The sequence below is a fragment of the Eumetopias jubatus genome, unplaced genomic scaffold (genome assembly GCF_037043125.1).
Source record: "Eumetopias jubatus isolate StellerSeaLion01/CBP00866 unplaced genomic scaffold, mEumJub1_p1.0 scaffold_5, whole genome shotgun sequence".
Classification (NCBI taxonomy): domain Eukaryota; kingdom Metazoa; phylum Chordata; class Mammalia; order Carnivora; family Otariidae; genus Eumetopias; species Eumetopias jubatus.
Genome location: NW_028274811.1, coordinates 95,448,327 through 95,449,175, shown reverse-complemented (window position 1 = coordinate 95,449,175; position 849 = coordinate 95,448,327). Strand labels below are relative to the sequence as shown.

The 849-nt window shown below is 34.3% G+C and overlaps 1 non-coding gene across 1 annotated transcript; it reads left to right on the top strand.

The window, feature by feature from the left end:
• Positions 1-408: 408 nt before the first annotated feature.
• On the top strand, positions 409-515 carry LOC114208763 (U6 spliceosomal RNA). The gene has a single exon (XR_003609129.1). It is a non-coding gene; the product is annotated as a U6 spliceosomal RNA (small nuclear RNA).
• Positions 516-849: the final 334 nt, after the last annotated feature.

The following is an 849-nucleotide window of genomic DNA, read 5'->3' as shown; positions in this document are numbered from 1 at the left end:
CATAGAGAAGGGAGATCACTTCATTTCATCATTTTGTAAGCATGGAGTATGTAAAATGGTAAAGAACTAAAAGCTGGATGGTATTACAATACAGAAAGTTCATAGGCACTTAACTGACCAGACCTTCATAATGTTGATCAAAATCCACCTGGATGGGGGTGGAGTGTGCTCTCTTTCACCATACAGAGCTCTGACTTGGCCTATCTTCTTCAACAATTTAATTAAATTAAATAAAGGACATTCTGATTAAATATGTTAGCAGAGAATGCAACAAGTAGGCAATATGCTGGATGTCAAAATCTGGATTTATTTTAAAAGAAATAGGTAAGAAGAATGAGTCAAAATAATGAAACCAGTTTTATCAGAGATCAAGAAAAAATCCTATATTTATGATTAAAAAAATTAAACATACTCACTTCAACAGCACATATACTGATACTGGAATGATAGAGAGAAGGTTAGCCCAACTCCTGTGCAAGAATGACACACAAAGTTGTGAGGTGTTTCATGTTTTTTCTTTCTTAAATTAAACTTCATGAGTATGGAATAGGAAAGACATGTTTTAACAGCAGTTAAATACTATGACTTAAGTTGACTACAAGCTCAATATGAATTAATAATATGGCAAGTCTACCACTTAATCTTGGGTCCCACTCGAAGAAATTCAGCATCATACACAATGAAGATGATGGTTTCAAACTGTTCCGGGCTGGTCAATCTTCACCTGGAATTTCACATTTAATTCTGAACATCATATTTTGAAAAGAACCTTGACAAACTAGAGGTCATCTGGGAAACATTCCCAGGATGGTAAAAAGCTCAAACATTATGCAAGAAATGCTTTGAAGA